The following is a 16,253-nucleotide window of genomic DNA, read 5'->3' as shown; positions in this document are numbered from 1 at the left end:
TAAGTACTAGAGTACCGTAATGTTTTATTGTCAAATGGCGAGTGATTTATGAAGTGATTTAGCATTATACCCATTATAGGCAAGAACCCCGCTGATAATAGTACTAAGTTCCGGAAGACAGTGTGAAATATTGGCTGTGAGTAATGAGCTTTTGAAGTCTAAAGCATGTTTATAGCCGAGGTTTAATCTCCTCTTATTTCAGACCTTTTTATTTTACTTGGTTTATATCCACAATTATCTCACATATGAATCGGGCATAAATGTAAGGAAGAGAGACAAATGTACGATAACTTGCGCTTTTTTGTGTGATAAGGCATACCTCAAAACAGATACGTCGAACAGATTTCATTCTAATTTAAGGTATGGACGTTACAAATAATAATTTAATGGACCATATTCTACTGAACTTGGTGAAAATGTTTATTGTAAAATGCTGAATGGCGCTAGAATCATCAAGCGACCAGGTGCCTTAGGAAAGAAAAAAAAAAAGAGGTAAAAATACGAAAAGCTGAAAGCGCGGAAAGAATTCAAGATGCCAAAACCGTAACCGAAGAGGACGTAGCTCCTCAAGTATGTAAGTATTTGAGGTGAGGGAATCCGCTTATGCAACAACATCACGGGCATTGGGAGGAAAAGAAAAGATGCTCTCTGTTATACCAGACAGTTGATGTTCACTTTTTCTATAAGTGGACCGAGTGAAGTCTGTTATGATTTTGACTCCAAGGAGCAAAAATGTTTGGTCGCACCGTTAAAGAAGTCAGTTGTTAGGAAGATTGTTGTCGTGACGGCTTGTGAAACGAGCACCTGGAGTCATTTATCTAAAGAGAGAGAGAGAGAGAGAGAGAGAGAGAGAGAGAGAAATTTAACAGAAAAAACGAAAGTAATTCCTAAAGAAATGAACGTGAGGAAGATAGCAAGAAAACTGCTTCAGCATACTACCATACAACAAAGAAGAAGCATTCACCCAAATTAGTAAAGCAATGCTTATGTTAAAATCAGAGATCAGTGCTTGTGCGCCTTCCTTCTTACTTTATGGTTTTTATTTCCACTATATAGGCCTAAGTGGCATCACAGAGGGAAAAATATGGAGGCCTTGAATACGGAAAAAATCTTACTTTCATTCACACCCATATAATTAGAAAGGAGCTATAGTCAATTGTTTATCTTAAAAGAATAGATGACAGTAGAATTCTTAAGAAAATATTGCGTGAGGAACACAAAGAGGCAAAATAAAATTTGAGGACCTCTGGCGCTACCCCAACTTTGGAGGTACATAGAGGAGAGACGTGTTTCACGGCGTGAGGGTGCGCGTGCGCAAACACATGCCATCAACAATTAGGGAACATGGTAGTAGAATCCCTTAAGAAAAAAAAAAAGATTGAGAAATTTGAAAACGTATCGGACACAGAAACCGGAAGTTAATTTACGTCAGTAATCAAGTTGGGGGATGGGAATGTTAATCAAAGTCTGAGATATCTGAATGAAAAGAAAAAATCGAAGAAAATAAGACGGTGTTCCTAAGGAGAGCTGATGAAAATCCCGCCGGATTCATTTCGCCAAGAGAGAACAGGGAAAAGAGCAGCGTGAATATACGCATATTTGTGGAAAAGGAGATGATAACCTGGAATTGCCTGCATTTGAAATTATATGCGTTTTGCTTTGCATTTACCGAGGAATGAATGCAATCCGGAGAATTTCTTGTATATAAAATGAGTTACAAAAAATGTATAAGGAATGTCACAAAACTTTATTTTCTTTTCTTCGGTAGACTTAAATTTTGTTTTGTTGTTGATGCATTCTTGTTAAACTAGTGATATTTATCCGATTTCGATGTACAGAAATGTAGCATTAGCATAATCATAAACGCACGTACATTTTTACATACATACAGGATATTGAGGGTCCCTTCTCGCATTATATTGTTCTTGCTGTTTATCCAGCCTTCTGTAGGTTTTTCCTCTCACCAACGTATCTTTCTCCATTCTTCCCACATGTCTAAAGCATTTCAAAATACCCTGGTCTTTCCTTTCACCTATACTAACTTTTTCACCCCTTCGGCGTATCACCTCATTTCTCATCTTTCAGTACTCCTTATACCCCATATATTACTCAAACAGGTCATCTTTAACGTTTCAACGCTTCTTTTGTTTTTTCTTACATATGTATTCATCAACTAAACTTCACTTCCGTAAAGGAGAGTTAGTTCAGCCATCCCTTTATACATACCTAGACACCCCAAGCTCTGTACAATCTTTTGTACTCATCCTGATACTTCCCTTGCTTACCAATTCCACCTCTTTTCTTTCCACCATTATATTTACTAAAACATTCAATATAGTGCTTCATCTTCCACCATTCCTACAAACATTTATTTAAATTTACTTTATTTACCTTCATAACCTTAAGCATATTAACATTTATTTTCAACACTTCCAAACTTTTTCACTAGTCTCCATAGTTTCCCTTCACAATCCTCAGTCGACGCTGTGTCATCTGCAAACATCAGCCATTCCACACTTTTTTATCCCACATTTTTGCACCTTTGCCAATTTCCCTGATTTCTCTGACTTCTCCCATCACTCCATCTATAAAAAATATTTAAAAGCTGTATAGATGCATAACACATCCATGTTTCAGCCCGATTTTTATGCCAAAAAAGCCCCCCTCCTCCCCCAAAATTCTAACATTTTAAAAGCTCTTCGATGCTCTCAACAACATAAACTGTCTACCATACTGTATATCCCAACATTCACGTTCTCCACGTTCATTCTCTCTGCTTTCTTTTTCTGCCACATACAGTTTTTTCCCTCTGCTTCAAACTTCTCATAGAACTGTTTCAAAACAAAATTTTGAGTCCCTTTCCTTTTTCATACTATAAACCAAGACTGATCTACCCCTATCAGATCTTTTGTTATCTGTTTACAGTGTGTGTGTGTGTGTGTGTGTGTGTGTGTGTGTGTGTGTCAATCAGAGCCAAATATAAGCCAGGATCAAATTTATCAGTCTCCTAATTTCCAACCTTGTGTGTGTGTGTGTGTGTGTGAGGACACACACACACAAGGTTGGAAATTAGGAGACTGATAAATTTTGATCCTGACTTATATTTGGCTTTGATTGATTGTTAACTACTTTTGAGTTTATCTTATATTACAGGTACATCCAGGTCACCCTTGGGCTAGGAGTATAGCCAGTAAGCCTCTGCTACTACGAAGCAGCTCCACTGTCTTGTGGAAGACTGTTTAGTCAAAGCCTGAGATACTTCACCTTGAAAGAAAATGAGCAGCAGTAAATGTGTTAGAAAGGCAAAAGAGACAAGATTTGTCCTTGCAGGAGCAAAATTTTACCTATCCTTCTGTTGTTTAGACTCATTCTGCCACTTAAGAAAATGTTTGCACCCAACGGACGACTGGATAGCCATGGGTCCATGTCATCTGGTCTCCATACACACACACACACACACACATATATATATATGTGTGTGTATATGTGTATATGTATACATTTATTTATTTATTTATTTATTTATTTATTTATTTATTTATTTTATTTATTTATTTATTTAGAGAGAGAGAGAGTTGAAGTGTAGTGAAGCCATTCGCATTTAACGTCTTACATAATAGTCATGCACCTACTCTCTCAAGGAAAAACTCAAAGCGAAAGGGGTAAACATCAAAGCTCGGTTTTATGCACGTATTCTTTGAGAGATGATTCCAAGGTAAAGGAATGGTGGGGCCATCCGAATAAGAGGGCGGAACATTTGTGACTTGATCTATTCCTCCTGGTCAACCTGAATAAAATGAGATAAATTATGCAGAGGTCCTGATTTATATTCTGTGCATGACGTCATGTCTTACCCATCTACTCATCTTGCAAGCTGGTATCTTCAATCTTGCAGGCAGCAAGTGCTTTGACAAGTTTTCAGGATTCATTACGTGATAGCCATGGAGATATAATGCAATTTATGGTTGATTTAACTTGAGACAATGCTGGTTGGAAAAAAATTAATTCCCACCATTTCCTTAATTATGTCGGAAGTGGGTGCACACAAGCTGAAGAAGTTATATCAACTTCAAAAGCGCAAGAGTGTGTTTGGATAATTTCTAACCCACCAATTCTACAAGAAACCTCTGGCCGAGTTACTTGACTACTGCCCTACAAACACAAGGAAGCTGCAAGAAGATGCCGTACTGAACCGAGAGCTACAGTCACTGCAAAAAACTCTGAACACCCCCTTTAAACGAATACAAACCAGAGCAATTTTATAAAGACGGAAAACAGTAGGCAGAGTTTTTATTTTATTACCTTTTATTCAATATTTTGACATTTCTCCTTTATTTTTAAGGATTATCGTGCACAAAAGTCCGTTCCCCTAGCCATCCAGAGAGTGAACACGAATCCGGTGACTATGAGACGCTGAAGCAGTTGAACAAGTAACTAATGGATGACCCAGCAGATGTCACACCGTAAGGACATACGGGAACAGGAAGGAGGAGTGGGAAGCAGGTATTTTTCTTGCACAGAGTAAAGTTCCTATGTTCTAAGATTGTTAAAAAGTGATCGTAAAGTTTTTGTTGTCGACGATACGGGGTTTTTTCTTGCACAGAAGTCAGTAAAGTTGCTATTTCTAGATTATATCTTTCAACCATAAACACTAACGCTGAAATGCTTTTATTGACCTTGTGGACTGTCATGTCTGTTGTCGTCAACATGCTAATTCAAAACTGACTAACGATCACATATTTTTCTTAACGATACAAGAATCACTTTCTTAACGATATTAGAATAGGGAGACTTTACTCTGTGCTCAAGAAAAATAATACCTGCATCCCATTCCTTCTTGTTCCCATATGCCCTTGCGGTGCAACATCTGTTGGTTCTTCCATTAGTTACTTGTTCAACTGCTTCGGTGTTTCAGTCACTGAATTCGCGTTCACTCTCTGGGTGGCTAAGGGAATGGACTTTTGTCCATTCCCTTTTGTGCACGATAGTACTTAAAAATAAAGGAGAAATGTAACGATATTGAATAAAATTTAATCAAACAAAAACTGTGCCTATTATTTTTCGTTACTATTTTTTCATTTAAAGGGGGTGTTCGGAGTTTTTGCGGTGACTGTACATCCGTATGATAGTGCTAATGTTTGTTCAGGTATCTGCAACATTTTCTCTCTTTAGTTGGATTTACCTGTTGCATATAGCATTTGGAAAAGGTAAATGAATCTTAGGATTGTAAGGATACTTATCAATATTAAAGAGCATAAGTGAAATCTCATTCATTCGACTCCCAATACAAGAAAACCCTGTGCGACGCGAGAGAGAAGGAAATTTACTTGAAAGATATTTCAAGTATATGACAGTGTCCATTGTATTTGCTTATAATAAAGAAAGGGAAAATGACAGGCACCATATGAGGAAGAGTTTTTTTGGCCAATGTAGGCCTAATGGTTCACCTAAATATTGTAAAGCCAAGTAAGACAGTCTGTTTTCTAAGTTACTTTAATTGTGGCTTCCATTTCCAATATTGTATTTGTATTTTGCTGGTAACTGCATGGTGAAATCAACGTAAAAGTAATTACTACAATGCGCAGTGGTACGAACTGAAAAGGCTTAGGCGACAACTCGCCTCCTTGTATTCCATCATGGTTCGCCATCTCAGCCTGTAGTGTCTGGTGCGTTCATTACTGTGAGTATTTTTTATCCAATCCATGATGTAGGGTTAAGTTGAGGATTGTATGCATTATTGAAAGATTTATGTATGGACAACTTAGAATCAATTAGATTATTGTTTCCTTTCAGAACAAGCTGAGGCTAATTTTGTTAATAAACATGGGCAAGCTATACTTAACCAAATTCATTTCTAATAAGCATGAATCATCCACGTTACCTCCGAAGCTTTAAAACGTGCTGACATTAAGCCAGCTCAGGCTTTTAATATCAAGTTGTGATATTAATATGAAATAACACAACGATAGGTTTATGATGATGTCATTGTCTTATTATTATGATGAATATAAATATTTTGTGAAATATGAGTTTTGTTATTGTTTTGTTTGTGATGTTGAAAAAATTTGAGGGGGCAAGATTGTCTTTTAAAGTTGCATATTTTCTCTGGTAGTCATTTGATATGATTCAAATGAATTCACTGCATCTCCATTGCAAAAGCCTAATTAGGTACCCCTACCCACTCTTACCAAACTATAGCCTAATGATTGATCTGAATGGTTTTGTTTAGGCAGCAAGTACAGAAAGGATTAAACACATCATCCTAACCTAACCGTATTAGATGTTTACAATTTACCTGTTCACTCAGCATTGGGTGAAATGTGGTTATGCCATAGTTTTTTATATGATTTTGAGGAATTTTATATTAATTTCAGCTGTAATGCTAGTTTAACCCACTGCATCCACCCCCATGTCTAATGATTTTGGGGAACTGCAGTGGAAAACTAGGAATTTTTGGCTGTGGGAAAAAGAAAACAGGAGTAAAAACCTGCAATATATAATAGAAACTTTCCAAACCTAACCCAACTTGAGAATCTGGGCCTTACCCGGCTGCTGAATACTCCCTTCCCCCCCTTTAACCTGACCTAAAGATATGGTATGTCACTGGGATTTCCCGTCTTGACTAAATGTGGGGGTTGCAATCATTTGACAAATCATTTAGAGTTCTGGTCGGTTGCAAAATCGTGTTTGTACCAGCCCCAATCATGAAATTAATGGTAAATACCATAAACATAACGGTAAATATTAAATTACATTGTTTTGGAGAATTGACAAAACTGATCATTTACAAAAAGTAAATATTATTCCTCAGAATTACAAAAACTTACAAAAGTTACGTAAGTTGTTTCCACAGGATTACAAACCATGGTCTTTCGGACAGGCATATTCCTCACCGTAAGCTGGAAACATCATTTAAGCTTGATAATAAAGTGATAATTGGTGGTAAGCAGGCAGCTGGAGAGTCCCCATCTACTCACCCGTTGTAAGCCAGCACCTTTTTTTTTTTTTCATTCTTTTGGCCTTTGTTGAGTGAAGACATTTTGTCAACTGCCAAGGTGAAGCTTCTTACGTGTTTTTCTGTATATGTCTGATGTCATGATTTGTTTATGTATGGATGTAAACAAAACAATGAACAATAAGGTGTGCAAGACAGGTGCAAATGTGTGGCCCCTTTATGCCCTCCTTGTTTGAGGATCCTCAGTAGTTTGTTCTTCCCCTGAGTAGTACTCTGTCTGGTCTTTGCAGTTAAAAGGTTTGGAAAAAGTAGAGGAAGGCCAAAGGTTCTTCGCTGGTACCTTTTGTGGGGTGAGGGGAATATGCTGCTCTTGACACCTGTGAACCTTCTAGACTGCTCCCTCTTCCTACCTCTGTACCCCGGGCATGATCCAAGGGCTACACAGGTGGAAGTAGTTGACCAGTATGTGGACTTTGACAATGATAATGCATGTGTTCTTAGCTCTCCCTAGGTTAGACCTTGGTGTGCTTTGTGGCTTGTCACTACCTAACCCTGCCTTTCAGTCACTCTAGGTATGGATGACTTGGAGTACTTGAAGAAAATGTGGCTTTCCCTTGGTATCCCTGGAAAACATTCTTTCCATTAGTATGAGTAACACAAGAAGGAGGTTTCCAGGAACACCATTTCTCTCAGGATTCCCAAGGTGATCAACTGGGCCTATTACTCCTGTAAGTTGAAAGCCAGACTCCCTTCTTGCTCTCAAGCTCTTGAAGTCAGGGATGGGTCCATCTCTCATTTTTAGTAAGAAGTTTTTGGTTTGTTCTTATGTTAAAACAAACCTTCACCCTTTATGTAGCAGTACAGTATCTGGAAGCTTGAACTCAAAATCAATATAGCTCAGATGTGCAGCTCTTGACTCTCTCTACTTTGGTTGAGAAACTTAGATGTGTTTTGTTCTTCCTTTTTATTTTCTTGATAGTTTTTTACCTGATGGAGAAAAAACATGAGCAATGCTGTTGCAAGCATGGTCATTCATGTCAGCAGTTCACATCATTTGTAACGGTAGACCCACATAATAACTGTGCTTCTTGTAGAGGGAATACCAGCACTAAGGTTTCTCCTTGTAGGGATTGTTCAGTATGGGATGCTCCTCACTGGATTAGGCTTAGCAAGAGAAGGCAGAAGGACATGAAGCATTTGCCTGCACAGTCAGGAGGGAATATACCCTTGAACCCTTCAAGTTCCTTTCTACCACTGTCTTTGACTCCTATTCCACTGTCAAGTAGTACTACCCCTTCTAGGAGGGATAGTATTAAGTCTATTAGACCTGCCCACATCTCTGTTGTTTGAGGATGAGGCAACTGCTGAAGGAGGTGCTCCTTCAGCTGACTTACCCTCCATTTAGTTGTTTAAAATATTCATAAAAATTAAAGGAGAATTTACACTGGTGGATCAAAATCACAAGATGGAGTGGGTATTGTAGTACTGTAGTATGTGAGGAAGAGTCATATATTGCTAAACAACAGGCTCGTCCTCAATTTTACCTACTTTAGCAACTGTCATAGTCAATGCTTTGTAAGTAGTGGCCAAGAAAAAATCTAAATCCCCTGGTATTTGAAGTGCTTTGAGAAATGTTGTGGAAATATTGAAATGCTTGACCCTTGTAACTAAGTTCAATGACTGCTTAAACTTACACTGAGAATACTCAAATATCAAAGGCTCTGGTATACCTATGAAAAATATAAATTACTTTAAAGAATTTTGTTTCCTAGATATACAAACCATAATCACACTTTGTCTCTGATTATCATCATCATCATCTCAGATTAATTCCTATTGGGGTCACTGTTTTTAATAAGTTTTCTGCTCCTGTTTCCATCTGGAATGGCTCATTTCATAATTGGTTTTGGCAGAAGTTATACAGACACATCTCCCTTCCTGACAACAACCCATTTATCCAGACTTGGGATTGGCACTGGGTTGTGCTGGCTTGGCAACCCTTTTCCCAGTGGCTAGGTTTCCAGTTAACTACCTAGTTATCAAGTTTCAGCAACCAATTCCAGCTCACGTTGAGGAACACTCGTACATAAAAGGCTTTGGTTCATAAACCTAGAAAAAACACAAATGACTAAAAAATTTTTGGTTTGCATTAAGTCAGAAATGTGTGCATTTATGAATGTACAGTGTGTTAGCAAAATTAATCATTTATAGTTAACAATATGGTACTGCAGGTATTGCAGTTTTTCACAGCAACTGAAGAGCTGTGATAGTCTTAAAAAAATGAAAAAGAAAACTCTTATTGTATGAAAACTTTATTGAATTTCCCTTAAACTAGAAATACTATCAAGCTACAATACATTCTGCATTAAATCACTGCATAGCTCTGACAGCTTTAGCTATCAGTATCATTCAAGTAGGGTAACATTTATTCAGGTATGATGCTCCTACATGCAAGATATGTGATTCTGAAAATACTTTACTGAAAGAAAATAAAAATATAACTAGTCAGTATCCATAGTCAACCTCCATTTTTTACTTTCTTTGCACACCAGATATTTTGGCTTTAACTCATCAGTGTTTTGTGTAATATACATAAAAAGTATCTGCATTAAGTGCAGTACATAGCAGTATTTTTAATCAAGTTATTTTAGAGTAATTAAATAGGAAACAATGAGAGTCAAGGATGAAATATTACATAACTGATGGCAACTCATAGATGTACAGTACATTTATATATACGTAGTCCAACATAAACCTTTTTATATACCCGAAGTGAAATTTGAGTCTTGACCTCTGAGTGATATGCCTGCTCTTCTAGCTGTCTTATTACCACAGCCATAAAAAAAAGTCTTGTATTTATTATCATACCCAAGGCATGTTAAGTATACTCTATTAATAATTGTACTGTACTGTAACAGTGTAGCAAGCCAAGAAGTATGTGTACATGAGTTATTTTAAACACTGTAGAAGATATTTTAAAAGAAAATTATTACAAGGAGTACATATTACAGGAAAGTAGCAAATGTAAATCCAGGGTAAAGTGTTAAAATATATATATATATATATATATATATATATATATATATATATATATATATATATATATATATATATATATATATATATATATATATATATATATATATTTATATATATATTTATATATATATTTATATATATATATATATATATATATATATATATATATATATATATATATATATATATATATATATATATATATATATATATATATATATATATATATATATATATATATATATATATATATATTGGGGCATTACCTTGCACATTTCATCATATCTTTCTCATAAATTTTCACAATACAATATGTTTAAAATATTTACATCTTCAGAATATCCACTTACACTGTTACCAGAATATTTTAGTGATCAAAGACATGCAACTTATGCCTTAAGTGAGGTATAACATTCAAGCACATCTGTTCATAGTGGGCTTGGAATACACTGGTCAGAGGAAAGGTCCATTATGGGCTGAGAAGTTTCAATGCTGGATTTTGAGGAATTCAAGGGTGCAGTTTATGGTATTGTGTAATTTATCTTTATACTTGGGCGTCACACAGTATTATATAACAAGCCTCTGATGCACTTGCTACTTTATAGAATTTGAAGTGCATTCATCCCTTGAATGTACAAGCTATATTTTATAGATTAAGTATTTTATGAGGTCATGGTAAACAATTTGGAGTAACTAAAAAAAAGCGTAATTGCACAGTACAAAGTATAAGTTAGTATAGTGGGTAGCTAACCAGCAGATTATAGACTATTCTAAATATTTTATTTCATCATGGGAAACACCAAACACTTAGGATTTGTAACTTTCACCTGTAACTTGGTTTAATATTTCTACAAAGCGCATGACAGTTTTATCTTTAAATGCAAAATAAAAAGAACCAAGGTGTCTCATACAGGTACAGAGCAGAGTTGGTACCTGCTGAGATCTATGGTTCGCATTCTTGAGTTCGACTTTCATATTAATATATGATTTATGATTCAGAAAAAAGTTATGTATTTCATTTTTTACATTAAGTAAATTGAAATCTCAAAAGTAATAAATACAACCACACTTACAGCACTATTCACATGGAAAGCAAGATGATGATGTAAATTTAGTTCATAATTCACTCTCAACTGGCCATTAAAAGTGTAAATGCAGTACTGTATTGAGGTAAAGAACTCAAAGTTTTTAAATCCTGTATTTTACTTTTAACACAAAATATATTACATGTACTTGGGAACCTGAACTGTACATGAATAGATATTTCTAGATTTTACTTTTAGACTTTACACTGAGATGCATATACACACCACACATCAAATGACCATATTGACAATACAATTAATGCATACACTATATGATAAATGTCTGTTTTTCATAATGTACCAAACATTCAAATTTTTAATGTGATTTTCATGATGTTACAGCATACAACCCTGTATTTTACATATTATATTTATATGCCACAGTTTGGAAGGATAGAGAGCCACTCAGAATGACATGAGCTGTCAGTTGGATTGGATACCAGTAGCAGTCACCAAGAAAGAGTGAATCAGTGCAGAGAGAATGCAAAGCCTTGAGCACATACGTGATTCCTCATCGTTCTACTATAAGAGGGAGGAAGTCATATTGGCGGGTGGTCTATATGCAGGATTAATTTATAAGGTGAGAAACTGTTTTTAAACTTGTAAATTTTGTGTTATCTAGGCTGAAAAATGCTTTCTAGAGACGAAAAAAATGTTTGGGTGTCCTTCACAAAGCTAGCAACAGTGGCTCCAAATAGATATTCTTTGGATTGTAGCCTGGAGCAATGATAAATAGCCCAATCTAGCAAATAGTAAGTCCTAAGTTGAACCGTAGGTACAAGGTATAAACTGTACCAGATATAAGTAAGGCAATGAAAGGTGGAACATATGCTTGATCTATTCAGGGTATTGCTATTGCTTATGTAAGTAGGAATGTGTACACTGTCAACATGTGAACATGTTTAACAATAATACTCATGACATGGAGTTGGCTAGGTAACTTTCTTGGCTAAAGGTATAACAACAGTATAACTTACATTGTACAGTGAACTGTACAGTATTTTGGGTGAAAGATGTGACCATAGCAATTAAGGTGACACCTTAGTAGTAATTGCTTAAGTTCCCTCTCATATTTTGTTAGGAATGAAAACCTTGGCAACCCCTCTTTAGTAAGAGGCAGCATGAGAAGATATAGGCACTTCCAATAGATATCATAAACCTAGTGCTGCATGAATGTAAGTTAATAAAAGGAAACAAAAACAGTAACGCTAGCTGTCTGACTCATCATTACTCACCTCAGTAAAGAAGATGCTATATCCAGTACTGAGGGTTCAAAAAGCACCTCCCTCAGCTAGAGTTACAGGGTGTCCTTGAACAGTAGCTTAATGAGGGCACATTTTGAGGAGAATACGTGATCTCGGAACAATCACTTTCAGATGTTCTTTGATAGGCTAAACATTTTTGTCGGCCAGTCTTTCATACAAGGTATGAAAACAAATCAAAATGGTCCTAATACTGGCAATGCATTATATTCTAGCAAGGAAACTGAGAATGAAGTTGAGGAATTTATTTTTATTGCCTGACAGAAGGGGACTAGAAGAAAAGGGTGAGGTTCTTTTAAAACAAAAGAATTTTTTGTAAGGAATGATCTAACAACTTGCTTATGGCTTCAGGGGTCAGAGGTTAAAATTATGCTACAGGTCAACCTATCAAAGGAAACTCTTGAAGAATTTCTTCTTGTAAAATAAAAGAAGCTATTAGCAAATGGAAAGCTTCCTACCTTCAATACTAATCAAAGAAGAAGACCGGCTATGAATGTTAAATAACATTTAGAATGTTTGTCTGAAATGGGTAATCCGTGGTGTGAAGGTTGTCTGAATGCCTCACTGCCTGAGGCCTCAATAACCTCAGCCTCGGGACAGATGAAATAATAGGACTGCAGATGAATAAAGTACAATTATGGAAGAAAGTCAAGAGGATTGCAAGAAAAGCAACAGAAGTACACATTATCATGTAGCACCAAAGGAATATATATGACTGTCACTAAACCATCAAGGTGCTCTTTGTACGTTGAATGAAACGCTTTTATGCATAGTTATTTCATAGCTTATAAACTAGAAGTGGTAAACTGTGTATTTCTAGTCCTTGTGCTGACCTTGCCATGAAGAATAACCATTAGTTTGGTCCATATCTCATGGATGGTAAAATATCTCTTTTTTCGTGGAGTCAGGTCTCCAAGTTGTAACTTTCATAGCACAGACATCAGGCATATACTGTATGTGATTATTATGGTTGTGATTAAACAAACCTAAGGATACAAATTTCATTGCTGAATGACCTCATAGGTCCCAGTGCTTGGCCTTTGGCCTAAATTCTATACTCAATTCAAGAACCATTTTGAAGAATTTACAGTCAGAACAATAGATAAAGGCTAACAATGAAGACCATTTTTTTTAAATTTTTTTGTGAAACAACAAACGATGGGAATTTCGTGGTTTCCATCATAACAGAGCCTGCATTGCCGGAAAAAACCTAGCCAGTTGCAGTTGCTATGCATATTGAAGAAAAGCAACATACCTTTGAAGATGCAGATGTACCTTTGAACATAAACATTTAAAATTACTGTAAAGGCTTTTGGGCTAGCATTTCAAACCTAAACCTCTACAGTGTTACAAGTATTTTGAATTTGGCCACCTATCAAGTGTATGTAAATATGCAAAACTGTGTAGCTGTTGTTCATCTCTAGAACATGATCAGTGCACAAAAATGACAAATGGTATAAATTGTAAAAAAAATCATAGGCCTAGTGACAAGAGCTGTCAGGTATGCACAAATGAAGAAACTTCAATGTGCAAATCAAATACAGAACATATCAGCAAGGGATATACCAAAAGTTGTTACCGGTAGTTTGTTGTCCCCAATATGACAGTTGGATGACTTACATTCTGCATATTTTGGCATATGTGCTTCATAGCAGCAGGCCTTTTGGATCATGAAAAATCCTGTTTGCTTTGGACATACTGTACATTATCTATAAATTCAAGCCTCCCTCAGTCTTTTCCTGTCATGCTTTACTTAGTTCATGCAACCATACCAGAGGGTCTCAGTAATATTGACTGCTTCTGGTTAAACCATCTGAGGATGATTATTTCAGTGATTTCAAGTATTTTTGTACACAGAAAAGGACCCATATCTGACTTTAAGGATAAGGCAGTTCTTCCTTCCAATAACAAAAGTACTTCCTCCTTGGGTTATGCACAAGGTACAAACTTGTACATGCTTAAAATTATCTAGACTTACACATATACCCCAAAACATCATGAATATACAACAATAGAACATGTACAACATACAACATATACCAGTAAGGCCAGGTTGCACTGTCTTCTACATGCCAGACTACTGATGAATCTCAAAAGAGTTATTCTGGATTACATTGTATAGCTTCATCTCAGAACAAAATGTATGCCCAAGCTCTCTTATGAAGATACCATGGCTCTCATAAAGGAGAGAGAGAAGGCAACTACAGTAATTGTTATTAATCATAGGTGAGTGAATGTGACTGTAATAAAGGAGGGCATTAGGGGAACTGACTGACTGAATCATAAAGTAGGTGAATGTGATCTAATTGCAGGGTTTGGTTGTCAGTTAATTGACTTTCAGGTAACGCAAAATAAAAAAAAATAGCGATCAAGGGCTAGTAAGAGATCAACCCAAAGACAGCTAATACTACTGTCTGCCAGAATTGGTTAGATATTTTTTATGTCATACTTGAAAATTTTATTGTGTCTCCAAATAGATTCTTATATTATTTATGGCACTGACCATTGTGGTTAGTTCTGAAACCTGTCAGTAAAATTCAAAGTATCCTTGGTACCATTGAAGTAACTCCTGAATGCATAATTAAATCGCAGTCTGCAGTTGACAAATCCATCCCAAAGCTGGGCTAACCTACTTCTAAAACCTGTATCAACAACATTTATTGTCAGCATATGGCCACCATCCAGTTATCCCTGTAGGGGGGGCAGTAGGGTCAGTGCACCTCACATGGTGCACTGTAGCCATTACTAATGGTGGTTGCAGTGTCCCTTCGGTCCCACTTTTTATCGTTTTACTTTACCTCCATTCATGCTACCTTCAGTTTTGCTGTCCAGTCTCTCTAACCATTGTTTCTTAATGCAGCTGTGGGGTTTTCTGTGGATTCCACCGTTAGATACTTGTACTTCATCTTTATTTTCTGGATCTCTCTGTCTTGTAAAATCCAGCCACTCCAACTTCCTCTTTTTACCATTTTAGGTGCTGAATGGCAGGAAGTGCCCCAGTGCTTGGCTTGACAGCCTAATTTTCATAGGATTTTGTTACATACTTTTTCTAGGTGTTTAAATGAATTAATGTATAAAATATTTTAAAAGATCACTTATTTTTCAACAGCAGTTCTCAGTGGCTGGACTGCAGATTGTTAAGTTTACTTACGTACGCATATTTTAAGGATTTTTGGCAAGTGAACAAATAAAGTATTGTAAAGTGTTGTGAGTACTGTAATATGAATGAATTTATGAGTGAATAGTACTGTAGTTTTTATTTGATATTTTTTTCATTTTTAACATTACGCTTTTATGGCACTGAATGATCACTCTAGGTTACAGTGTCTGGTCTGTATGGTTAAAGATGCACCATTAAATAAGCAAAGAGCTATGGTTTCTTCTTGGGAAACCATGTTCTTGGCAGACATTGTCATTTGTTGATTTTCTCTGGTTCTAATAGTGCTTGATATGTGCCTCTGGATGCTTTAGAGACAAGGACATTATTAATAAAGTGTAACCAACTCCTTAAGAACCCAGCTACAGCAAAACTAAAAATGATTTTAAAAATATTTTTATGAAGGCTAAAGTAAAATTGTTCTTATAGCATGACAGTTATTTTATTAAAAAGCAAAATTTATAATCATTTTCCTCATCTCTGTTACTTTTCTTTTGCTTATACTATTCAGAAATGCAAAGTACAGATATTTCTCAATTTATGTGCATCCAAATTGCATGAATTTGGAAAAACACCAAGTCAGAAATGCAGTCAGAATTTTACTTTACATGGCTTTACATCGATGCCAATTCAAATTGCTTGCACATCTAGTTTACCTCAGTGCTGTGGCTGCCAAATATCCCACCTTACCCTTTCACTTTTACTACCATCTTTGAGTAGTCAACATCTCTCCCACACCATACTACCTCACTGCA

General features: G+C 36.1%; 1 long non-coding RNA gene across 1 annotated transcript in view; it reads left to right on the top strand.

Moving 5' to 3' along the window:
• The first annotated feature begins 5,549 nt into the window (after window positions 1-5,549).
• LOC136828843 (uncharacterized) overlaps window positions 5,550-16,253 on the top strand; it is a 38,739-nt gene continuing 28,035 nt past the window's right edge. Inside the window, exons 1-2 of the long non-coding RNA XR_010850239.1 lie at window positions 5,550-5,680; window positions 11,464-11,659. This is a non-coding gene — a long non-coding RNA (uncharacterized lncRNA). The remainder of the gene's footprint in view (window positions 5,681-11,463; window positions 11,660-16,253) is intronic.

The sequence above is a fragment of the Macrobrachium rosenbergii genome, chromosome 43, assembly GCF_040412425.1.
Source record: "Macrobrachium rosenbergii isolate ZJJX-2024 chromosome 43, ASM4041242v1, whole genome shotgun sequence".
Classification (NCBI taxonomy): Eukaryota; Metazoa; Arthropoda; class Malacostraca; order Decapoda; family Palaemonidae; genus Macrobrachium; species Macrobrachium rosenbergii.
The sequence above is the reverse complement of the archived record's forward strand: the minus strand, read 5'-3'. Positions and strand labels throughout refer to the sequence as shown.